This window comes from Leopardus geoffroyi, chromosome E2 (genome assembly GCF_018350155.1).
Source record: "Leopardus geoffroyi isolate Oge1 chromosome E2, O.geoffroyi_Oge1_pat1.0, whole genome shotgun sequence".
Lineage (NCBI taxonomy): Eukaryota > Metazoa > Chordata > Mammalia > Carnivora > Felidae > Leopardus > Leopardus geoffroyi.
This window is the reverse complement of record NC_059335.1, coordinates 4224295-4249846: the sequence shown is the minus strand read 5'-3', so window position 1 is coordinate 4249846 and position 25552 is coordinate 4224295. Positions and strand designations below refer to the sequence as shown.

Sequence of the window (25552 nt, the reverse complement as noted above, 5' to 3'; positions counted from 1 at the left end):
TGGATGCTGAACCACCTGAGCCTCGCAGGTGCCCCTATGCCAGGCCTTTTAAAAAGCATCAAACGGGGGCGCCTGGGTGGCGCAGTCGGTTAAGCGTCCGACTTCAGCCAGGTCACGATCTCGCGGTCCGTGAGTTCGAGCCCCGCATCAGGCTCTGGGCTGATGGCTCGGAGCCTGGAGCCTGTTTCCGATTCTGTGTCTCCCTCTCTCTCTGCCCCTCCCCCGTTCATGCTCTGTCTCTCTCTGTCCCAAAAATAAATAAACGTTGAAAAAAAAAAAAATTTAAAAAAAAAAAAAAAAAAAAAAAAAAAAAAGCATCAAACGATCTTATCCAAAATGTAGTGTGCTCTTGACTCAGGCCCTGGATACAAAGCACACTCATTTGGAGATCCCGTTTCCACAGAATTAACTCTACCCAGAATGAACGCTGGATAGATCCAGCGAGTTGTAGGAGCAATTGTCCTGGTCAAAGTTAGTATGGAAAACTACTAGGACCCGTGCTGACTTGTACTGATAGCCGTCCCAGGCCACGCGAATCTGAAGGCACTCAAGGAAATCAGCGGACACAACCCAGGGCAGGTGGGAGTCATTCCTTACAGATGAGCACAGGAGGCACGAGTTACATAGTTAATGGTTACTGAAAATCATAAACAACGTCACATATTTTATTTATTTATTCATCCATCCATTCATTCATTCATTCATTCATTCATTCATTCATTCATGTGATCACTAGGCCCAGGTGGGGCTGGAACTCATGACCCTGAGTTGGAGAATCACATGCCCTTTGGACTGAACCACCCAGGAGCCCCAGACATAATGTTATCTTAAGACAAATTGCCCAGCAATCAATCTGGACCCCTGCCACCCAAAAAAGTTAAAAAAAAAAAAAAACCAGCTGGGCACCTTGGTGGCTCAGTCAATTGACTAATGCTCAGGTCATGATCTCGTGGTTTGTGAGTTCGAGCCCCATGTCGGGCTCTGTGCTGACAGCTTGCAGCCCGGAGCCCGCTTCGGATTCTGTGTCTCTCTCCCTCTCTGTCCCTCCCCTGCTCTCGCTCTGTCTCTCTCTGTCTCTCTCTGTCTCTGTCTCAAAAATAAATATACATGAAAAAAAACTACACTTATAAAAAACAAAACCGGAGGGCGCCTGGGTGGCTCAGTCGGTTAAGCGTCCGACTTCGGCTCAGGTCATGATCTCGGGGTTCGTGAGTTCAAGCCCCGCCTCGGGCTCTGTGCTGACAGCTCGGAGCCTGGAGCCTGTTTCAGATTCTGTGTCTCCCTCTCTCTGACCCTCCCCCTTTCATGCTCTCTCTCTGTCTCAAAAATAAATAAATGTTAAAAAACAAACAAACAAACAAACAAACAAACAAAAAAACGGAGCTCCGGAGGATAGTGGCCATCAAATTGGGGATTATTTCCCTAAGGGGACTAGGAAGCACGCCCCTGCTCAGTTTTGCAGGCTGACCTCTGACCTCGGCCTGGGGGCCGCCCGCGGCTGCAGAGGGCCCGCGCCGCCAGCAGAGGGCGCTCCGACCCAGCAGGTGCCAGCCCGGCCGGCCTCGCGGAAGGAGCGCCAGCCAGGTGAGCCCGACCCGTGCCCTTGCCAGTGAGTCCCCGCCTCTAACCTAAGGCAGCGCTCCGGGAAGTGATCTCGGTGCTCAAGGCGGCAAAGTTCCTGTAACAGGATAAAACCGTAAGGAATGCGTTGAAAGATGCCATTGTTCTCGTTGGAAAAAATCTGGGTGGTCACATGTCTAAGGATCTTGGGCGGTGAGGAGACACCTTTCTTCAGGAAACCATTTGTAGAAGTGATTGCCATCAGTGATTCAACTCTGGGTAAGGTAACTGTTTTTTGTTTTTTTCTTTGAATTTAAGTTTTTAAATGTTTATTTATTTTTGAGAGAGAAAGAGAGAGGCAGGGTGGGGGGGAGGCTGGGAGAGGTGCGGGTGGGGGGGGGGTGTTGCAGAGAGAGAGGGAGACACAGAATCCGAAGCAGGCTCCAGGCTCTGAGCTGTCAGCGAAGAGCCTGACCTGGGGCTCGAACCCACGATCTGTGAGAGCCTCACCTGAGCCTCGGACGCTTAACCGACTGAGCCACCCAGATGTCCTGACAACATTTTTATTTAAAGGCAGGACAAGCTGGGGCGCCTGGGTGGCGCAGTCGGTTAAGCGTCCGACTTCAGCCAGGTCACGATCTCGCGGTCCGTGAGTTCGAGCCCCGCGTCGGGCTCTGGGCTGATGGCTCGGAGCCTGGAGCCTGTTTCCGATTCTGTGTCTCCCTCTCTCTGCCCCTCCCCCGTTCATGCTCTGTCTCTCTCTGTCCCAAAAATAAATAAACGTTGAAAAAAAAAAAATTTAAAGGCAGGACAAGCAATCAACTTCCTTAAAAGCAAGCAAGGGAGGACCACCTGGGTGGCTCCAATTCCTAAAGCCTCTGACTTCAGCTCAGGTTGCGATCTCATGGTTCATGAGTTTGGGCCTGTGTTGGGCTCTGTAACACAGAGCCTGCTTCAAATCCAGTCTCCCTCTCTCTTAAAAATAAAAATAAACATCAAGAAAAACTTTCCAAAAAAAAAAAAAAAAAAAGCAAGGGAGGGAGGAAGGGAGGAGGGAGGGAGACAGACCAAAGGAGGGAAGGAGAAAGAGAGAGGAAGAAAACAGCAGCTAAGCAAGTGTCCCTTCTGTCCACTAGTTGGGGGCAGTCCCAAACAGCACACAATGCCACCCTGAGACGAATCACCAGGAGTTAGTGGGGGCAGTCCCCTGGACGGCTTCCCCAGATACACACAATCCCAATTGGAGTCCCTTGGGAAGAAAGTAGCAGCTGTGCGTGCTGATAAAACCCCTCAAGGAACCAAGATAAAACGTGTGGCCGACTGTCACCAGGACCCCCAGGGTCCCGATCTGTCCAGGCTCACCCTAGCCGAGTGCCTGACAAGTGCAGGAGGGCAAGAATGTTTGGCAACTGGTCCTGCTGGGTCATTTGTAACTGGATTCCTCTCACCTGTCGGTTCCATGAAGCATAGGCAAACCTGAAGCACATCACTGGCATCTCCATGGATTTTCCCAAATGCTGACAGGCAGATAAGGAAGTCCTTGCCAGGACTCCAAGGAAGATATGTTCTTCAGTATTCAATAGTCACGGAGACAGTGGGGTGGGCACTGTCGTCTTGTCCCTGACTTAGGGTTAGCGTCGGGTGGTATTTTTTATTACAGCCTGTAATATTTACTCACTGAGATCCCGAACTTTAGGCTAAGATATCTAATATATTTGTTTATTTTTTTAAGGTTTATTTATTTTTGAGAGAGAGACAGAGCGTGAGTGGGGAGGGGGCTGAGAGACAGGGAGACACAGAATCCAAAGCGGGCTCCAGGCTCCGAGCTGTCAGCACAGAGCTGGACGCGGGGCTCGAACCCATGAACTTCGAGATCACGACCGGAGTCGAAGTCAGACGCTTAACCGACCGAGCCACCCAGGCGCCCCTCTAGCTAATATTTTAAAGAACCATCACATTCTATTTAACTGTGTGTCAACATGAATAGATATTAAATGTTGTCAAATGCCCCTTTCGCATATCTGGAGATGATCATAGGATTGTTTTCTACTTAGTCTCTGTTAAGATGATAAATTAATGATTTCCTAATTTGGGCCATCCTTGCATCCCCAGAAGAAACCCCACTCAGTCAAAATGGTTTTTTGCTTTTGTTTTAAACATGCTGCTGAGTACTAGTCTGTCCTGGAACACAGCCCTGTGGTCAAAAAATTTGATGCTAATTCAATTTTCTTTCCCTTCTAAGTTAATTTGATCTATTGCTCAATTGTCTAAATAATTGTTTTTGTCTTACAAAAACACGGAGGCGCCTGGGTGCCTCAGTCTGTTGTGTATCTGACTCTTGATTTCGGCTCAGGTTGTAACCTCTTAGTTTGTAAGTTTGAGCCCCACCCCGGGATCTGTGACAGCTTAGAGTCTGCTTGGGATTTCCTCTCTCTCTCTCTCTCTCTGCCTCTTCCCCATAGTCACTCTCTCTCTCACAATAAATAAATAAATTTGAAAAAAATTAAAATTATAAAACCAACTGGTACTTTTTCTAGAATGCCTCATGCTGAGGCCTGTGGTCAGTTTTCCTAGTTTCATCCTGGGCCCTTCAATTTGAAGGCCCAAATCTCGTATTTTGGGACAGGTTTTTTGTGGTTTTTTTTTTTGAGATCCTGGCTTTTATTTCTGGTTTCCCTTCCTTGTTTTCCTCTTTAGCTGTTTCCTTGTCTCTCCTTTTTCCTCCCACTTTCTCGTGAACAGTTTCTAACCTCTTCATTTATATCTGGGTTGTTTTGTTCTGTTCCTCACTTTGGCCCACCACGTTTTCTGTGGGCCTGTTCATGCCTGGTCCCTTCCTGGACCTTGTCACTGCCTCTTTCCGAGCGTCCCGCCCCCCCAACTCCTTTCTGAGATTTCCTGAGTTTACAGAGCCTCTCGACATAATTGCTATTGTCTCTGTGCCGGGATGTTGTGATTCAGAACAAGAAGTCTGTATTGGGTTGAGCCCACGTGCTTGCATAGTAGACTTCACCGGGAGCCTCGCCCGCCTAGTTTTTACTGCGGATGTTGTCCGTGGGTATTTTTCTCTGCTGTGCCTGTCCTCCTGGTGTTGCGTTCTGTTTGTTGTTCACGAAGGAATCCGCGAGATGGAAAACCAGACCTTCCTTGCCTCTCTCTACGTGCATTCATCGTTCCGTGGCTCCCATGCGTTCATTCACTGGTCCCGCCACCCATCCAGAGTACTCCTACACCCACCCTTCCCAGCTGTCCGCAGGTGCGCACCCACGATTCCACCGACAGCCACGAATCGGAAGCCTAGACGCAGGAGGGAGCTCTCCATACGCACCAGATGTCACTCCGCATTGCGGAACGACACAATTACTCATGTCTGTTCCTCAAACCGAACACTCAGGAAGAGGAGTAGGAACAGTTGGAACAGAGAACTCTCCGTTCCGCTCTTCCTCGGGCTTCCGTCGAGGGCCCTCTGCACCTCCGGGTCTTTGAGGCGGTGGGTGATAGCGGGTTGGGGCTGTCGCCAAGGCAGGGCCCGGCGGACCTGTCCCCATGCGCCAGCACGAGGTGCAGGGCACAGGGGACCTCGGGGGAGGTCTGCGGAGTCAGTCACGGTTTTCCTTGCGTCCTGAAGCTCAGTTTCTCCGCCTCAGCAGAACTGGAGTTTGGAGCTGAGTCATTCTTCAGCGGGTTGCGGGGGGAGCTGTTCTGTGCACGTGCAGCAACCGGGCCCCAAACTGTCTCAAGACGTCGAAGCCGCTGGGGCGGGTGGGGAGGCGTGACTTAGTCATCTCCTCTTACTCTTCCTGATGCTGTGACATGTTGGGGTCTGGCTGACTCTGGAGGGACAGCCCTGGTCGGGGCTCGCTGATTCCTAGAAACATCAAACAGCTGGCCTTTGAGTGTGCCTCTTTCTATGCAGATCGCCCCTTTATTTTTATTTTATTATTTTATTTTATTATTTTATTTTTTAATTTTTTTTTCAACGTTTATTTATTTTTGGGACAGAGAGAGACAGAGCATGAACGGGGGAGGGGCAGAGAGAGAGGGAGACACAGAATCCGAAACAGGCTCCAGGCTCTGAGCCATCAGCCCAGAGCCCGACGCGGGGCTCGAACTCACGGACCGCGAGATCGTGACCTGGCTGAAGTCGGACGCCCAACCGACTGCGCCACCCAGGCGCCCCTATTTTATTATTTTTTTAATGTTTTATTTATTTTTGAGACAGAGAGAGACAGAGCACGAGCAGGGGAGGGGCAGAGAGAGAGGGAGACACAGAATCCGAAGCAGGCTCCAGGCTCCGAGCTGTCAGCACAGAGCCCGACACCGGGCTCGAACTCACAAACTCTGAGATCATGACCTGAGCTCAAGTCAGATGTTTAACCCACTGAGCCACCCAGGCGCCCCTAGACTGTTTTTATTTTTAAGTAGTCTCTCCACCCGGCGTGGGGCTTGAACTCACAACCCTGAGATCAGGAGCCTCCCGCTCCTCTGAGTGAGCCAGCCAGGGCCCCCCTCCGACCGCCCCTTTATCACACTCCGGGCCACTATTCTCTGCCCTAATCGCCAGGGCCAGGTACCGAACAACCAGGGACATCCCCTAATGGCCGAGAGCCCAACACAAATCTCTTCATTTGGCCTCACCTGTTCCTTCCCACAGACACCCACAATCAGGCTCCGCCCCCGTTTTTCCCTCCCTCTGTCTCTTGCCTCACCCTGGTGCGCCTCCCCCACCCCCACAGCGTGGCCTGCCCCCTCCTTTTGGGATGTGGGAAGGTAGCTGTGCTGTTTCTACTGCTGACACTTGCGATCCCAAATGCATGGGGCATCCCCAAACCCCCAACCAGTTCCCCGCCTTCCTGGACACCGAGTGTCCCGTGATTCAGGTTGGTCCGGACACCATTTACCTGGAGAGAGCATCGGACTCTGTGAGTTAAGGCTCAGTCTCACGAAACTGCCCCCCACTTCAGATTCCAGGTACAAGTCCCAATTTGCCACCTTGTTCCTGACCGAATGGCTGTAAACCAGAGAGGTTCCCACCACCCCCTCCTCGGGGTTGAGAATTTGCCAGAATGGCTCATAGAACTCTGGAAGGTGCTTTGCTTGAGACCTAGTTTATTATAAAAGTTGCAGGTCAGGGGGCCCCTGGGTGGCTCTGTCGGCTGAGCGTCCGGCTTCGGCTCAGGTCATGATCTCACAGTTCATGGGTTCAAGCCCCGCATCAGGTTCTCTGCTGACAGCTCTGAGCCTGGAGCCTGCTTGGGATTCTGTGTCTCCCTTTCTCTCTGCCCCTCTCCTGCTCCTGCTCTGTCTCTCTTTCTCTCAAAAATAAACATTAAAAAAAAGTAAGATGGCAGTATAATTGCACACAATATATCACACCGGTTTCAGGCACACAAGACAGTGATTCTGCAAGTTTATACGCGATGCTGTGCTGATCACACACGTGCCCTTGCCGTCCGTAATTATCACAGGTCTGTTCAGCAAACTCACTTCCTTTTGTAAACTTGGATCCTCAGAATGTTTCACAACAAACATAACTGTCTATTCCTAACAGCCACGGTTTCAAGGTTTCAAGTCGATAGTCTTTGGAACGATTTTTATTTTTATTTATTTTTTTTTTCCTTTTTTTTTTTTCAACGTTTATTTATTTTTTGGGGGACAGAGAGAGACAGAGCATGAACGGGGGAGGGGCAGAGAGAGAGGGAGACACAGAATCGGAAACAGGCTCCAGGCTCTGAGCCGTCAGCCCAGAGCCTGACGCGGGGCTCGAACTCACGGACCGCGAGATCGTGACCTGGCTGAAGTCGGACGCTTAACCAACTGCGCCACCCAGGCGCCCCTGGAACGATTTTTAAAAATCTATAGGTGCTCTGAAAGTATTGTCTTTTCTGATGGCAAGTAAATGCTTTTGACTTTAATGTTAAAGACCTTGGAATGTAGCTGTTTGCTACCTTTTTTTGCAAGCCGTTTACACAAAGGTTAATGACTAATCCAGTTAAATCAACTCACTGGTGTCAACCACTTTTTTTTTAATGTTTACTTTGTATTTTTGAGAGAGAGAGAGAGAGAGAGAGAGAGACAGCATGCATGGGATAGAGTGCAATCGAAGGAAGGGTCAGAGAGAGGGAGGCATCCAGATATTTGGTCAAACGTTATTGCAGGAGTGTCTGTGCGGGTGTTTCTGGATGAGATTAACATTTGGGTCAAGCAGATCACCTTGTATGATGTGAGTGGGCCGCGTCTAATCAGTTGAAGACCTGACTAGAACAAAAAATTCTTTTTTGACTGACTGCCTTTGAGCTGGGAAATGCATTTCTTTTTCCTGCCTTTGTCCTTTTCTGGACCCTGAACCTGTCAGGCTTCAGACCGGATGTCTCCTGGGTCTCCAGTTTGCTGAATGTAGATCTTAGGGTGTGTGTGTGTGTGTGTGTGTGTGTGTGTGTGTGTGTGTGTAAAACCATCCTTATCATCATCCTATCAGCTATGACCACTGGATGAGCAAGTCTTCCAAATGTGGGAGGCCAGACTCCCAAGGGGATTCATCTGCTTCCCAGAAAACCGTAGCCCAGATCCCCTGGATGCATTCATTTCCTTCCCAGAATATCCCCACAGGAGCCCTTCTTCCTCCTCAAGTGTGCATCTACCTCCGCAGCAACCATTTAATAATTCCAAGAGAGGCTCCTTTCTTTTAACCTTTTTACTATGTTCCAGGCATTCTTCCACATGCTTTTGGGAGACCAAGCTCCTAACTTGCACGGGAAACATGACCACAGCCCAGTCTGAGCCCACATCCACCGGTGAGCCCCAGAGATTAGAGGGATCGGCAGTTCATGCCTCACGGGCCTGTTTGCCAGAGTCTGGGATTTCAGAATTCTTGCCAACGCATGAGTAATCTTGTCCCTGTTTCGTGGATGTGGGAGGAAGACTCGTACTCCAGAGTCACAAAGGATCTGTTCCTCACAGCAGGAGGACCATGTCTGTGCCGGCTCCCCTGGCCCCCCATGTCCTACCCGGGCAACCCGGAGGGGCTCAGATGGGCTCTGCACGGGCAGTGGTTTGCATTGAAGCTGACGAACACTAGCTCAGGGGTCCACATCTTGTAGAGCAATCTCGCTCTTTGACCCAGAAGGAGACAGCCCCTCACCCCTCAAACTCAGCCCTGAGAGATGGCCAGATACTCTGTGGAGGGCCGTGCCTCATGGCCTACCCAGCAGCAGGCAGGGGGCCCACGGTCCACAAAGGACAGCCTCCTCCAGCAACAGTGTCTTATTTACCTGCTGGATGTCTACGCTACCTTGCCGTGAACAGTTAGATGCCTCTCCTTACCTGAAACTACTCAGGTTATCTTACCCACAATCGCTGGATGCATGTATCCTTAGCAGAGTGAGCCTAGGGGGGGCCTGGGTGGCTCAGTCGGTTAAGTGCCCGACTTTGGCTCAGGTCATGATCTCATGGTCTGTGAGTTCGAGCCCCGTGTCAGGATCTCGGCTGACAGCTCGGAGCCTGGAGCCTGCTTCGGATTCTGTGTCTCCCTCTCCCTCTGCCCCTCCCCTGCTTGTGCTCTCTCTGTGTCAAAAGTAGATAAATAAACATTAAAAGAAATAAATAAATAAAGATTTTAGTTTCTTCAGGAAGCTCCACTTGTAATGTGGAGCTGGAACTCACAACCCCAAGATCAAGAGTCACAACCTCCTTGGACTGAACCAGCCAGGTGCCCCTATTTAACTTACTTTAAGTGTATTTGTTTACTTAGAGAGAGAAGGAGAGACAGAATTCCTAGCGGGCTCCGTGCCCGTCAGCACACAGCCCAACGTGGGGCTCGATCCCACAACCCCCGGCGATCAGGACCTGAGCTGAAACCAAGAGTCAGATGCTTAACCGCCTGCCCCACTCAGGCCCCCCTGTTGTACTTATTTTAGAACAAGCAAACACGCTCCCACCCCCACACACTTTAGCTTGTGATTCCTGCTCCCAAGAATGCTCTCCGCTTTGAGGCATTCAGGCCCCAGGCGGAGAGGCGTTTTCTGATCACCTAACCTGGAATCCCTACTGTCCGCTGTTTTATTTTCCTCCAAACGGTTCCGACGTCCAGCCGCATGTCTGCGCGCTCCTGCGGGGAAGGTCAGTCTCCCCTGTGGAACAGCGAGCGAGTGAGGACCTCACGGGCACAGTGTGCTCTGTTCATCTGTTCATGCTGCTGGGTGGGTGTCTCCCCTCGCCCCCCCCCCCACCCCGCCCAGCGCACTGACCTCCACGCCCCTGCAGCTACCCTGTGGGGACACCTGCGTCTTCCCCCCCCCCCCCGCCCCCCCGGCCCCTGCCTCCCCTGGCCTCCTCACTTCCCTACCTGGCTTTTCTCCACCCAGCAGGATTATTTTAAGCACAGACATCAGGTTATGTCATGTGCAGTTTTAAAAGCCTCTCATTGCTTCCTTTTCCATTTTGGACAAGAGCCAGGCTTTATCGTGCCCCAAAACACCTTCCACAATCCAGCTCCCAGTCACGTCAGTGGCTTTGCTTCCTGCCTCCTGGTCGGCCGTCTCTGTCCCACGCTGCACTGGCCTGGGACCTCGTTTCGGTACACTGCCATCGCACCCCTCCTTTGCAGGGCCCTTGAGATGAGTCCTCCCTGTGCCTGAGATGTCCAGACTCAGTCTCTTCCACTCTCTACCTGGCTGGCTTCTCCTAATCCCTCAGTTCCAGCTCGAAGGTTAACCAGCTCAGATGTGGCCCTTCCCACCAGGTCAGTCTAACGGGGGACCCCTCCCTCCAGGGACCCCTGTACACCCTCCCATGCATTGTAGCTGTCATGTTTGAAAGGATCCGATCCATGTCTGACCCTGTATTGTCTGTCTCTGTTGCCAGAATGTGTGTGCCCCTGATGGGCCGCATCTGTCTTCTCCTCGGCCACATGCCCCCTGCCTGCAACCATCCTGTGCAGCCAGCAAATTGTTGCCGAAGGAGAGAGTAAAAGAATCTTTGCCATCTTCATAAATATCTAGGATAAATGCATTTTCTCATCATAGCTCCTAGAGCATGATCTCAGCACGGGCAAGAGCCCCCCCAGGGCCCGGGGTCTCACATAAACCTTCACCCAGCCTCTTTCCTGAAATGCCCCACCGCAGACCCGGGTCTAAGAACACACGGAGAGACATCACGAGGGGTGAGAACCCCCCGGGGCCAACCCCGTCTCTCACTCTCCAGGCCTGAGTTTATCTGGGAAATGACACATGGTTTTGGAAACCTCCTAGGACCCTCGTGCCAGGAGAGGGAGAGGTGTGGTGCCAGCCCTGGAGCAGCTCCCAGTCTGCCAGGGTGGCCACAGCCTGACGCACAGAACACTGGGTCCCGGCGACAGATGCCAGGGTGGAGCCCAAGTCTGCAGATCATGAACCCTTGGGGTCAAATTCTGGCCTTCATTCCAGCTGCCTGTTTGGGCACAGATCAACTGCTACTGTTTATCAGTTTCTTCACCTTCGCCGGGAGCCAGGTGTCTGCTCCCCAGGGGCAAGCTCACTCGAGTCTCCTTCCAGAAGCATTTAGTCTCCATTATATGGCTCCCTGTTGGCCGGATTAAATTCCGTACCCAGCCTCGACTCCGGCACCACTTACATGGTACACTGCAAAGTATAAAGTACTTTTGTACAAAGGAGAGGATGGTGAACACTTAAGAACGCAAGATTGCAACAATCAATGCCTGTGGACCTGGAGGGCATTATGCAAGGTGAGCTAAGCCACAGAAAGACACATAGCGTAGGTAGGCTATGGTGTGGAACCTAAAAAAGCTGAACTTCCTAGAAACTCAGAAGAATGGTGGTTACCAGGAGGCGGGGGGATTGGGGAGATGTTGGTCAAAGGGTGCAAATTTGGGACTAGGAGATAAACAGGTCGTGGAGATGGGCCGCACAGAATCCTGAGTATAGTTTGCAACACTGTATCATCAGTTTCAGAGCTGCTAAGAGTCTAGATTTTATTCTCACAGCAGTGAAATGATAAGTGTATGACATGGTGGAGATGTTAGCCAATGCTTTGGTGACAGTTTTGCAATATATAAATGTATCAAGGGGCGCCGGGGTGGCTCAGTCGGTTGGGCGCCCGACTTCGGCTCGTCATGATCTCACCGTTCGTGGGTTCGAGCCCCACGTTGGGCTCTGTGTTGACAGCTCAGAGCCTGAAGCCTGCTTTGGATTCTGTGTCTCCCTCTCTCTCTGCCTCTCCTCACTCATGCTCTGTCTCTCTGTCTCAAAAATAAACATTAAAAAAATTAATTTAAAAAATATCAAATCAACATGGTGTACAACTTAAACTCACACAATATTATATGTCATATCTCAACAAAAATAAAAATGTTTAAGTTTATTAGAGACAGAAAAAGAGGGAGAGACAGAGAGAACTAGGGGGTGAGGGGCAGAGAGAGGGAGACAGAATCCGAAGCAGGCTCCAGGTTCTGAGCTGTCAGCACAGAGCCCGACATGGGGCTTGAACCCACAAACCATGAGATCATGAATGACCTGAGCCGAAGTCAGACGCTTAACCTACGTGCCCCAATGAAAATAAATTTTTTAAAGTCAAATAAGTCTCCCACCAATCCCAGTTTTCCAGTCTCAATCCCTCTCCCCTCTTACCTCTTCATTATCTTCTCCAGAAATTCACTGTATATACAAGATCATATTTAATCATTAGCAAGCAACAGGATGTTGCAATATTGAGGCTCTTTTCTAAATGCTCTATTTGATTTGAGCTTCATAATCAATACATAACTGTTAAATGGGTAACACATTTATGGGTTTAAGAAATCCCGGGGCACCTGGGTGGCCCAGTCCATTAAGTGTCCAACTTCAGCTCCGGTCATGATCTCAGGGTTTGTGAGATTGAGCCCTGCATCGGGCTCTGGACTGATAGTGTGGAGCCTGCTTGGGATTCTCTCTCTTTCCCTCCCTCTCTCTCTGTCCCTCCCCAACTCACTCTCTCTCCCAAAATAAGTAAATAAACTTAAAAAAAAAAAAAAATCCCACTACCATAAAAAGGTACACTTTAAAACGTCTTATCCCTCCTGTCATACTTAATATCCTTCCTTTATAGGCCATCACTTTGATGGGTTTCTTATATTTCCCTCCAGGGTTTATGCACAACCCAGAAGACAGGAAAACATATTCCCATTTTTAAACCTTTCCTCACACAAATGATGACGTAATCCTAATCTGTGCTTGCTTATCTTACTAGAAAATAGCTCCTGGGGATTTTCCTAGGTTCTGTTCAGTTAAATAACAAAAGTTCAACTGAGGAGGGCCGCCTGGCTGGCTCCATTGGTAGAACATAGGACTCTTGATCTCGGGGTTGTGAGTTCAAACCCCATGGTGGGTGTAAAGATTACTTTAAAAAGGATCTTAAAAAAAGAAAATAGAAACAAACGTTCCGCTGAGTACATTTAAAGATCAAACTGGCTTTATTCAACAATTCATGAATCAGGCAGCGTCCCATGCAGCAAACAGAAAAAAGTTACAGGAAAGATAGTTTTTATTTTTTTAATTTTTTTTTTTTTCAATGTTTATTTATTTTTGGGACAGAGAGAGACAGAGCATGAATGGGGGTGGGGCAGACAGAGAGGGAGACACAGAATCGGAAACAGGCTCCAGGCTCCAAGCCATCAGCCCAGAGCCTGACGCGGGGCTCGAACTCACGGACTGCGAGATCGTGACCTGGCTGAAGTCGGTCGCTTAACCGACTGCGCCACCCAGGCGCCCCGAAAGATAGTTTTTAAAGGGAAAAAAAAGGGGGTGCCTGGGTGGCTCAGTTGGTTAAGCTTAGGACATGATCTTGCAGTTTGTGAGTTCAAGCCCCACATCGGGCTCTGTGCTGACAGCTCGAAGCCCAGAGCCTGCTTCAGATTCTGGATCTCCTTCTCTTTCTGCCCCTCCCTCGTTCACACTCTGTCTCTCAAAATCAAAGATTAGAAAAAAAAATTTTTTTTTTAATAAATAAAGACAGAAAAGCGGTAGAAAATGGAAATCATTAGCAAAAAAACGCATCATTTCAGGCCAGGTCTCCTCCTAGGGAGACTGAGGGGCCCATCCACACTGGTGTTTACCAGATAATTCCAAGTTGACCGATTGAAGGTCACTTTCTTGGGGGCTGGCACTGCATTTAGGTTAGATCTTAAGTCTTGGTTTCCTGATGTGGGGTTTTGGCACAAGTGACTCCATTTTGGGCCTGCTCTTTGCCTTTGTACCACCCTATGCCTTTGCAAATGGTTAAATTCTCCTCCAGTGACCCCCTTGAGTTTCGTGGTTCCTGGCCCCAAAGGTGCCCCGCACGCACATGGACATATCTGAAAACCACACGGTGGGTAGAAGGCCGATGTGGGGTATGGCTACTCTGGAGGCCAGACCCATGCAGGCAAAACAGATGTTCACTCGGGGAACGGGGAGGCCTGGGAACATCTATACAGAGGATTTGGACGTGAGCAGTCATCTATAATCCAGTTACCAACACACATTCTCGTCAACCGTATCCACTGTTCTCTACCATCCTCTGAATCTGCCCAGGTGCCTGGAGTCACTACAACAGACTCTGTTGACTCTTGGCTTTTTCTCTTGTTGGGAGAGACTCGGTTTCTTTTCTTTTCTTTTTTTAATTAAAAAAAATTTTTTTAATGTTTATTTTTGAGAGAGAGAGAGAGAGAGAGAGAGACAGAACACAAGCAGCAGAGAGGCAGAGAGAGAGGGAGACACAGACTCTGAAGCAGGCTCCGAGCTGTCAGCACAGAGCCTGATGCAGGGCTCGAACTCACAAACTGTGAGATCGTGACCCGAGCCTAATTCGGACGCCTAACCGACTGAGCCACTCAGGCTCCCCAACCTGAATTCACTTCTCACAATTTTGGAGGCTGGAAGTTCAAGATCAAGGTGCCGGCCCAATTCTGTCTGGTGAGGATTCGCTTCCTGGCTCATGCAGGGCTGTGTTTTCCCTGTGTCCTCACACAGAGGAAGGGGCAAGGCAACCGCTGGGGTCTGTCTTATAAAAGGGTATCAATCAGATTCTCGAGGGCTCTACCCTCATGATATAATCACCTCTCCAAACAATCACACTGGGGATTTCAATATATGGGGGTGGGGGTGGGCATTCAGTAAGTTTCTCTATTTTAACATAGCTCAACTTACCCTCTGTGTCCTGTTTAAGAAATCTCTGTCAATCCCAAATGCCAAAGATGCTTTCTTTTAAGTTTGTGTATTTCTTTGTTTATGTACTCTCCACAGCCAACTAGGGGCTCAAACTCATGAACTCATGACCTGGAGATCAAGAGTCCCATCTTCCTCTGACTGACCCAGGCAGGCCTACCTCCAACGTCTTATTCTTGAACATTTATTGTTTGGGTGTTTTGTTTTGCTTCATTTTGTTCTGTTTTGTTTTAAGTAGACTTCACACCCAGCACAGAGCCACACAGGGTCTCATTCATGACCCTGAAATCAAGACCTGAGCTGAGATCAAGAGTCAGACACTTAGGGGCGCCTGGGTGGCGCAGTCGGTTAAGCGTCAGACTTCAGCTCAGGTCGTGATCTCGCGGTCCGTGGGTTCAAGCCCCGCGTCGGGCTCTGTGCTGACAGCTCAGAGCCTGGAGCCTGTTTCAGGTTCTGTGTCTCCCTCTCTCTCTGACCCTCCCCCGTTCATGCTCTGTCTCTCTCTGTCTCAAAAATAAATAAACGTGGGGCGCCTGGGTGGCGCAGTCGGTTAAGCGTCGACTTCAGCCAGGTCACGATCTCGCGGTCTGTGAGTTCGAGCCCCGCGTCGGGCTCTGGGAGCCTGGAGCCTGTTTCCGATTCTGTGTCTCCCTCTCTCTCTGCCCCTCCCCCGTTCATGCTCTGTCTCTCTCTGTCCCAAAAATAAACGTTGAAAAAAAATAAAAATAAAAAAAAAAAATAATAAATAAATAAACGTTAAAAAAAAAAGAAATTAAAAAAAAAGAGAGACGCTTAATAGACTGAGCCACCCAGGCACCCTGAATATGTGTTGTTTTATATTTCACAGACCTCAGAATCATCTGGAAATGTATTTGAGGGGATGGTACGGGGTGGGGGTTCTTTGGAAGGGTAAATTCTCCGTCCTCTACCTTCTTCAAAGGTTTTCCTGGCTGGTCTCAGAATTAAACCCACATGAGACAGATTAACAGGAGAAAATCAAACTTCACTTATATGCACAGGAATTGCACATACCTGAGAGGTTCCAAGACAGAAAGGTAAGATAAGGGGGCGCCTGGGTGGCTCAATCGGTTAAGCATCCGACTCTTGATTTCGGCTCAGGTCATGATCCCAGGGTTGTGGTTTACAAGCCCCATGTAACGGCTCAGTGCAGAGCTGGACAGCACGGAGACTGCTTGGGACTCTCTCTCTCTCCCTCCCTCTCCCTCTCTCTCTCTCCCCTGCTTGCGCACGCTCATACTCTCAAAATAAATAAATAAACATAATAAAATAAAAATTTAGAAAGGTGAGATGAGGGGTCCACATCGTCCTGAGCTAAGGAGTGGGATGTTTGGGAAGTAGCTGTTTGCCCTGCCATACAGATGGGTCACTCAGATAAAACTTATCACTGCTAATGGCTCTAATTCTGGAAAACACCCCCAGTTTAGATTCTTCTAGGCAGTTAAGGGAGAGGCATCAACTTTTTCTCGAGCCTGCAGGGTCTCGATTGCCTTCAGCTCAAAAGAGTCCATATGCCAAAGTGGCACCTTGTTTGAGGAGTCTTGATCTGAACCCGTTCAGGGACATGGGTTCAGGGGGAGTCCAAAAAAAAAAAAGCCCATCTCTTTTTCCACCACAACGTGGCATATGTTAGTCCTTAAGTCAAGGGATTTTTTGTGTGTCTATCTGTTTCTGAATCTGTATCTGTCTTTGTGAGACCTCTGGTACTTGCTTCCGGCTCTGCCCTCTCCCTCGGGGCATTTGCACCTGCCTGGAATGTGCTTTCCTCACACTCTTTCTGAGATAATATCTCCTCATCCTTCAGCTCTGAGCTCAAATGTTACCCCTCCCCCAAAGGGGCCCTTCTCTGGCCACTCCATCTATTTTTTTTAATGTTTATTTGTGTATTCATGAGAGAGAGAGAGAGAGAGAGAAGCAGACACAGAATCTGAAGCAGGCTCCAGGCTCTCAGCTGTCAGCACAGAGCCCGACACAGGGCCCGAACTCATGAACTGTGAGATCATGACCTGAGCCGAAGTCAGATGCTTAACCGACTGAGCCACCCAGGAGCCCCCTGACCACTCCGTCTAGAACAGACCCCCACTGTCCTCCACATATTTTATTCCATCACACAGAACAACTTGTGTCTGTATTTGCATATTCACTGTCTCGTTCACTCGCGTGTCCCCTGTACTCAACAGGGTCGTGCATTCACTTGGAATGAATGAGAAGAAAAAGGTGCCTCTTCTGCACGTGGGACGAGTGCCTTGCACACCTCACGGTCCCCTAGAGGGCGGCCCAGTCCCGCAGGCCATCTGGAGTTGTTTTGGTGAGTTTTGACTGAACTATGCCTTTTAACTACAAATTTAGAGAGACCGCAAATGGTGGGAGCCTAGGTTCAGCCCTAGATGACCCCAAATGAGGTATTTTTATTGACTCCAGGCCCCGCTCTAGGTTAGCGAGGGCATGCAGAGGTGAACTGGGCTGGGTAGCCTTCTGGTACCCCACAGCATCCCGTGCAGATCACGGACAGAGGGATAAATCAGCCTCAAACTGTGTGTTTGATCCCCACTATTTTAATCTGAGAAAGGGAGCTCAATAGGAAAAAGGCATCTGTATTCATTTATCATCACAAGGCTCCTTGCCTGGCAGATTAAAAATAGCCCGTTGAAATGCATGTGTACTTACGTGTTCTGACTTGGTAATGTATTTGCCACGGCAGAGGATTCAGAAAATACAAAAAAAAAAGGGGGGGGGGTAGATAGTGAATTAAGTCTCTCACACGTCCCTGTGTGCCAGGTGTCCCATTCTGCTTTCCTTCTGGTCAAACCCAGTTTCTTTTGTATCTTTCTAGAACTTTCTGTAGCTTATTTTATACAAATTAGCACACATTCCGTATTGTATCATAATTAACATGTGCTGGTGCGGAGACATCATGCTAAGCGTTTTTACGTGCATTGAGTCGTATAATCTACATACAGATGTAATTAAAACGATCGGTTGAGGGGCGCCTGGGTGGCGCAGTCGGTTGAGCGTCCGACTTCAGCCAGGTCACGATCTCGCGGTCCGTGAGTTCAAGCCCCGCGTCGGGCTCTGGGCTGATGGCTCAGAGCCTGGAGCCTGTTTCTGATTCTGTGTCTCCCTCTCTCTCTGCCCCTCCCCCGTTCATGCTCTGTCTCTCTCTGTCCCAAAAATAAATAAACGTTGAAAAAACAAAAAACAAAAAACGATCGGTTGATATGTTTAAAATACACACGGAGAAGCTTCATTGCCACACCTGGACCCCACATTTCATTCTCTGCCCACCCTTACAGGTCTCCACGTTTAGGAATCTCTTCTGTATCCTTGCAGGGTTGAAACAAACATAACCACATGGACATACCTTTTCTTTATTTTTATTTTTATTTTTATTTTTATTTTATTTTATTTTAATTTTTTTTAATGTTTATTTATTTTTGAGACAGAGAGAGACAGAGCGTGAACAGGGGAGGAGCAGAGAGAGAGGGAGACACAGAATCGGAAACAGGCTCCAGGCTCTGAGCTGTCAGCACAGAGCCCGACGTGGGGCTCGAACTCACAGACCGCAAGATCATGACCTGAGCCAAAGTCAGACGCTTAACCGACCAAGCCACCCAAGGCGCCCCTATTTTTATTTTTTTTAATGCTTATTTATTTTTGAAAGAGAGAGCGTGAGAAGGGGAGGGGCAGAGAGGGAGAGGGCACAGAGATCTGAAGTGACAGCAGAGAGCCCGATGCGGAGCTCGAACCCACGAACCGTGAGATCGTGACCTGAGCGAAGTTGGACGCTTAATCCACTGAGCCACCCAGGTGCCCCTATTCTATTTTTTTTTTTTTTTTAATGTTTAGTTTTTGAGAGAGAGAGTGTGTGTGAGCAGGAGAGGAGCAGAGAGAGAGGGAGACAGAATTTGAAGCAGCCTCCAAGCTCTCAGCTGTCAACACAGAGCACTACTTGCAACTCAAACCCACAGACCCGGAGATCATGACCTGAGACAAAGTCAGACACTTAACCGACTGAGCCACCCAGGAGCCCCTCTTTTTTTTTTTTTTTTTTTTTAAAGACATGCACCCTGTGGCACTATCTGGAGGTGACATTGTTTGTTTACCTGGTCCCCTAGAGATGGGGACTTGACTTATTTCCCATCTGATAAGAACATTTAGCAGGGGAGTTTTACAAATCGAATAGATTTCCTTCCTCACTCCCCCCCAAAATGCAGCCTACGTCTTCAAAACAGAAGCCTTCGGTCTATTTTGCTGAAGGAGGCTGAAAGTCACCATCTGTTAATCCAATCTGCATTACGGAGGAAAGGAAAATCGTCTCATGGGCTTGACTCTTCCTCTCCGGACCCCACTGAGGCTAATTCCTGAGGGTCTCCTGCGGGGCGGCCCCATGACCTCAATAGGGAATCGAGGTTCTGGTTTGCACATGACGTTTCTTCTGGACCTAAAAAGCAGAGGCGGAATTTATAGGAAGGACCCTGCCTAAATCACATTATGCATGGGAAGGCTAGACAATCAGGCTTGGGAATTTGGTGGGAAGCCAAGAACAGACAGCAGACAGCGTTCTTAAAGTCACATGTGTGACCGCAGCCTGGCCGGGAAGCTGGGTCTACCACGATCCCGGCTGGACACTCCCTTCTCTCATGCCGGACCAGTGACTGATGACCTCACCCTTCCCGCTGAACTCTACACTTCCCTCTGTCCTGGCCTCTTTCCTGCCTAATCAAAGTCCCAGGAGGAAGCATTCAATTACCTATCCCATACCTTCCAGAGACTTCCATTAGACATCTGTGGCTCTCCAAGGCTCCTGCTCTGTGAAGGTCTGGCCCCCCTAGTCTTCTAAAAAGTCAGATACCAGCTCCCACCGCCGCACCCACCGTGGGGCACTGCCGCTGAAATAAGGTGGGGGTTCAGATACTGGGAGATCCCCAAATATCAGGCATTGTCTATAGTGTTTATAGATGCTGACGTTCCGCAAAGAGCATTCTGGGATGCAGGGGCAGTAGACACGTGCCCTGAGATGGGAGACCAGGGATATCCCTTCACAGAGCAGGAGGCTTGGAGAGCCACAGATGTCTAACTTCCTTCTTATTCAGGGTTGTTTTTAAAACGAAACAGGGGGCGCCTGGGTGGCTCAGTCGGTTGAGCGTCCGACTTCGGCTCAGGTCACGATCTCGTGGTCTGTGAGTTCGAACCCGCGTCTGGCTCTGTGCTGACAGCTCAGAGCCTGGAGCCTGCTTCAAATTCTGTGTCTGCCCCTCCCCTGCTCACACTCTGTCTCTCTCTCTCAAAAAGAAATAAACATTAAAAATAAATAAATAAATAAAAATAAAACGAAACAAAACAGCAATAGATATTCCATTTTGCCAAACACTCTTTTTCGCATATATGGGATTGTCAGATGATTTTTTTTTTCCTACCTGGCTCTGCTAATATGATAAATCTCATTAACAGTTTTGTGAATATTAGCCATTCTTCTTTTTCTCCGGTAAACTCCATTTGGTCACAATGTATCTTTTTTTTTTTTTTTAATCTTTATTTATTTTTGAGAGACAGGGAGACAGAGCGTGAGCAGGGAAAGAGCAGAGAGAGAAAGGGAGACATAGAATGAGAAGCAGACTCCAGGCACTGAGTTGTCACCAACCCAACGCAGGGCTCCAACTCACAAACTGTGAGATCATGACCTGGGCCAAAATCAAGAGTCAGACACTTAACCAACTGAGCCACTCAGGCTCCCCTAAATTTTTTTTTAATGTTTATTTATTTTTTAAACAGAGCATGAGCAGGGGAGGGGCAGAAAGAGAGGGAGATACGGAATCTGAAGCAGCCTCCAGGCTCTGAGCTGTCAGTACAGAGCCTGATGTGGGGCTCGAACCCACAAGCCACGAGATCATGACCTGAGCTGAAGTCGGACACTTAACCAACTGAGCCACCCAAGCGCCCCACAATGTATCTTTTTCTTATATACTGCTGTAATCCGTTTGCTGGTTCAGGCTGGCACATTCCAAGAAAAAAAAAAAAAAGCTTCATGAAAAAGTTTTATGAGTTCCAGCCCCACACTGGGCTCTGTGCTGACAGCTCGGAGCCTGGAGCCTGCTTCGGATTCTCGGTCTCCTTCTCTCTCTGCTCCTGCCCCACTCGTGCTGTCTCTCTCTCTCTCTCAGAAAATAAATAAACATTACAAAAATAAATTTATTTATTTATTATTTTTTTTTGAGTTCAGAATTTGTTTAAAAGTGTATTTATTTTGAGAGAGACAGAGAGACAGCAGGGGAGGGGCAGAGAGAGAGGGAGAAAGAAAAAAATCCCAAGCAGGCTTTGCACTGTCAGTACAGAGCTTAAATTTTTTTAAAATACATAAATTGCTAGAGGATCTCACAGAACTCAGGGGGAACACTTAGGTTTAAATGATACGAGGGGCCCCTGGCTCAGTCGGTTGAGTGTCTGACTTTGGCTTAGGTCGTGATCTCATGGTTCATGAGTTTGAGCCCCACATCGGGTCTGTGCTGTCAGCACAGAACCTGCTTCAGATCCTAGGTCCCTCTCTCTCTGCCCTTCCCCCACTTGCGTGCTCTGTCAAAAGTTAAAAAAAAAATTTAATGATATGATAAGGGATATGAATCCACAGCTAGATGGGAGAGATGGCTAGGACCAGGTGTGGGGAAAGGCTTCCAGGCTATTCTCTCCCAGGACCTCGTGTTCCCCAACCCAGAAGCTCTCTGAATGTAGCCAGTTCTCCCTCGGGTTTTATGGAGGTTTCATGACATAGTCCTGGTTGGCTAAGTCCTGGCCATTGGCTGATTCCACTTCTGTGTCTCCCCTCCCCAGAAGCCAGGGAGAGTGAAAGTTCCAACTCCCTGACCACTTGGTTGATCCTCCCAGAAGCCAGCCCCCACCCTTGGGTGGCGTCCAAAAAGTCACCTCCTTAACGTGACTCCTTAACAAAAGACACATTTATCATCCTTCTCACAGGAAATCCTGCGGGTGTGGGTTTCAAGAGCTGTGAACCAGAACCCATGAATCATGAGAAATATATATTTGGTCATCTGAGGGACCAAGTACAGATGTATAGATCCCACCGCAATACTCACACATTCCTTAAAAAAAAAAAAAAAATATATATATATATATATATATATCAGGAGGGGCGCCTGGGGGGCTCAGTCGGTTAAGCGTCCAACTTCAGCTCAGGTCATGATCTCACGGTTTGTGAGTTCGAGCCCTGCGTCAGGCTCTGTGCCGACAGCTCGGAGCCTGGAGCAGGCTTCGGATTCTGTGTCTCCCTCTCTCTCTGCACCTCTCCTGCTCATGCTCTGTCTCTCAAAAATAAATAAATGGTAAAAAAATAAAATAAAATAAAACAAAAAGTCAGGGTACTTTTCTTTTCTTTTTTTTTTTTTTTTTTTCTGTTCCGTTCTGAATGTTCCAGGGTGTTTCATTATTCTATTTGTCTGGCTTTGTGCCAAAACCACACTCACTCAATTACTTGGCTTTGTAAGTAACTCTTTTTTTTTTTTTTTTTAAAGTTTATTTTTTTTAAGTAGTATCTACACCCAACATGAGGCTCACACTTAGGACCCTGAGATCAAGAGTCACATTCTCAAGGCGCCTGGGTGGCTCAGTCAGTTGAGCATCCGACTTCAGCTCAGGTCATGATCTCACAGTTTGCAGGTTCAAGCCCCACATCGGGCTTACTGCTGTCAACACAGAGCCCACTCCAGATCCTACGTCTCCCTCTCTCTCTCTGCTCCAACCCCGCTCATGCTGTCTCTCAAAAAAAGAAAGAACTTCTTAAAAAAAAAAAAGTCCCATGTTCTAGCCACTGAGCCCAACAGGTACCCCTGTATTCCCATCGTCCTACAACATCACCAGATTTCCAGACACATCTCCAGAACCTTTCAACAGCCCAAACTAAAACTCTGTATCCCTTAAACACTAACTCCCATTTCTCCCTGCCTCTAGCCCCTGGTGTTCTGTCCTTTAAAACACTAAGTTTTGGGGCCCCTGGGTGGCTCGGTCAGGTAAGCATCCGACTTCGGCTCAGGTCATGATCTCACAATTCATGGGTTCAAGCCCTATGTCGGGCTCTGTGCTGACAACTCAGAGCCTGGAGCCTGCTTCTGATTCTGATAATGTGTGTGTGTCTTTCTCTCTCTGCCCCTCCCCTGCTCATGCTCTGTCTGTCTGTCTGTCTGTCTCTCTCTCTCTCAAAATATGAATAAGCATTAAAAAAAATATTTAGGGGCACCTGAGTGGCTTAGTCAGTTCAGCGTCTGACTTCGGCTCAGGTCACAATCTCACAGTTTGTGAGTTTGGGCCCCTCATCAGGCTCACTGTTGTCAGCACAGAACCCCCTTTGGATCCTCTGTCTCCCTCTCTCTCTCTGACCCTCCCCCGCTTGCTCTCAAAATAAATAAAACATTAAAAAAAAACTTATTACAAAATTTTTAATAAAATTTTTTTCTAAATAAGAAAAATCTTTAAACACTAAGTTTGGGGGCAACTTATTACCCAGCAGTATGTGACTAATACAGAGATGTATAGAAATAGATGAATTTGGGGCGCCTGGGTGGCTCAGACGGTTAAGCGGCCGACCTCGGCTCAGGTCATGATCTCGCGGTCCGTGAGTTCGAGCCCTGCGTCGGGCTCTGTGCTGACAGCTCAGGGCCTGGAGCCTGCTTCAGATTCTGTGTCTCCCTCTCTCTGACCCTCCCCCGTTCATGCTCTGTCTCTCTCTGTCTCAAAAATAAATAAACGTTAAAAAAAATAAAAAAAAAATAGATGAATTTGAGAGGGAATACAGAAGGCAAAGTGACAGTGATGGGGTTTTGGAGTGTTGCGGGTTCGGAGCCCAGAGCCCAGAAAGAATTCTTGAAGATGTCTTCCGTGCAAAAATGGTGATGTTATTAAAGCACGGAGACAGGACCTGTGGGCAGAAAGAGCCACAACGGGGTTGTGCGGAATGACTGGTTATATACTGTGGAGTTGGGGGAGGTAGAGTCAAGAGGAAGTTTCTGGTTTTTTTTGTTTTTTTTGTTTTTTTTTTTTAGTTTTTTAAGTTTATTTCTTTATTTTGAGACAGACAGCATGAGTGGGGGAGGGGGCAGGGAGAGAAGGAGAGAGAGAATCCCCAGGCTCCACACTGCCAGGGCAGAACCCGATGCGGGGCTTGAACTCAGGAAACCGAGAGATCATCACCTGCTCTGAAACCAAGAATTGGATGCTTAACTGACTAATGCACCCAGGCACCCCATGAGGAAGTTTCTTGAAGGGATTTCCATATGCTAAAGAAAATTCACAGATGGTGAGTCTAGCGGTTATCAAGGTAAGGTTGTTTTTCCCTCTAGCAAAGCATTAACTTTAAGACAGTAGGTAGTTCCTGGACATGAGGCTATTGATAAGGTTGCCTTTTTCTTGTAATTCACTAAGGTATTTATAAACTGATGGAGATTCCTGTCCTGAAGGACTGTGATCTCTATCAGTTCCCATTTGGTTTCCTTTCCTTTCCTTTGTCCTTGGGCAGTCAGGAGAGCCTGAGGAATATTGTGCAACTGGATGAAGGCTGGTGACATTCACTGCTGGTGTTGCTGGGAAGGACAAAATTTTGGAGGAAAGGTCGTCTGTTCATTTTAGATGTGTTCAGTTTGGAAAAAAAAAAAAAAAGGAGGCACCTGAGTGGCTCAGTTGGTTAAGCGTCTGACTTCGGCTCAGGTCATGATCTCATGGTTCATGAGTTTGAGCCCCGTGTTGGGTTCTGTGCTGGCATCTCAGAGCCTGCTTGGGATTCTCTCTCTCTCTCTCCCCCTGCCCCATCTCTCTCTGCCCCTCCCCCATGCTCTCTCCCTGTCTCTCTCTCAAAATAAATAAATACACTTAAAAAATTATTTTAAGGGGCGCCTGGGTGGCTCAGTCGGTTAAGCGTCCGACTTCAGCTCAGGTCATGATCTCGAGGTCCGTGAGTTCGAGCCCCGCGTCGGGCTCTGGGCTGACTGCTCAGAGCCTGGAGCCTGTTTCAGATTCTGTGTCTCCTTCTCTCTGTGACCCTCTCCCGTTCATGCTCTGTCTCTCTCTGTCTCAAAAATAAATAAACGTTAAAAAAAAATTAAAAAATTATTTTAAAAAGATTTATCTGCATATATGTTTCCCCAACTGAGGACTAGGTCCTCCCGGTCTCCCTTACAGCTCTGCATGGCCAGGCACCTAAACTCCGTACAATGGGATGTGTGCAGTTTCGGAATTATACCTTCCAAAAGAAGGAAGCATGCGAACCTGTCCCCCCTCCCCTCTTCCTGCTAGCTGTAATGCCGATGTAATGGTATGGTCTGGATCACGTGTTGGATCCCAGATAGAAGCGCTTGTTGAAGATGACTGACCAACAAGAGAGAATGACTCCTTGAGACCGTGGAGGCATCATGTCAACCTTGGATTGTGAACATCATGTCAACCTTGGAGAGAAATAAACCGTCATCTTATCTAGGCCTGCATCGTCTAATATGGTAGCCATCAGCCACATGGGGCTATTGGACAGTGAAAGTGTGGCTGGTGTCACACACTGAAAGTTTTGATATATTGGATTGAATAAAATATGCTGTTAAAAGGAACCCTTCCCTTTGACTTCATTGTAATGTGGCTACTAGAAAATTTAAAATTGCACATGTAGCTCATATTAATTTTTTATTGGTCAACGCTGGTTTAGGCCATTGATATTTTGCCTTTGTTATAGCAGCTGAATGTCACTAGTAACGGGTCATGTACTCATTGGTGCCACTTGAAGTCACGTGTAGGGGGCCCCCTGGCAAGAG

At 48.5% G+C, this 25552-nt stretch overlaps 1 long non-coding RNA gene across 1 annotated transcript; it reads left to right on the top strand.

Moving 5' to 3' along the window:
- Nucleotides 1–1570: 1570 nt before the first annotated feature.
- On the top strand, nucleotides 1571–25351 carry LOC123578628. Its single transcript, XR_006702443.1, has 3 exons — nucleotides 1571–1839; nucleotides 16934–17061; nucleotides 24933–25351. It is a non-coding gene; the product is annotated as an uncharacterized LOC123578628 (long non-coding RNA).
- Nucleotides 25352–25552: the final 201 nt, after the last annotated feature.